This window comes from Buceros rhinoceros, unplaced genomic scaffold (assembly GCF_000710305.1).
Source record: "Buceros rhinoceros silvestris isolate BGI_N320 unplaced genomic scaffold, ASM71030v1 scaffold33345, whole genome shotgun sequence".
In the NCBI taxonomy this organism is placed as follows: Eukaryota; Metazoa; Chordata; class Aves; order Bucerotiformes; family Bucerotidae; genus Buceros; species Buceros rhinoceros.
In genome coordinates, this window is record NW_010412876.1 from 1,699 (window position 1) to 1,909 (window position 211).

At 65.4% G+C, this 211-nt stretch overlaps 1 protein-coding gene across 1 annotated transcript in view; it reads left to right on the forward strand.

Annotated features, from left to right (window-relative positions):
* Positions 1-211, forward strand: part of PLEKHA6 (pleckstrin homology domain containing, family A member 6) — a gene marked incomplete at both ends in the record, with an annotated part of 12,280 nt that overhangs the window by 1,595 nt on the left and 10,474 nt on the right. The gene's annotated exons all lie outside the window — the stretch shown is intronic.

Sequence of the window (211 nt, forward strand, 5' to 3'; positions counted from 1 at the left end):
CTTGTGACACTGGTGGGGAAGAGCTGTGCAAAGCTGCTGCCCATGAGCTGAGATCTGCAGGCGCGTGTCCTGCCTTTCCACCCGCACATGAGGGTTCGGGGGGAGGGTTAGAGAAGGGGGTCCCGCTGGCCGGGCGAGGTCTGTGCTGCAGCCCCCGCCCTCCTGCCACGCTGCGGCTTGACCCCCTGTCTGTGTTTTCTCACCTCCTCGC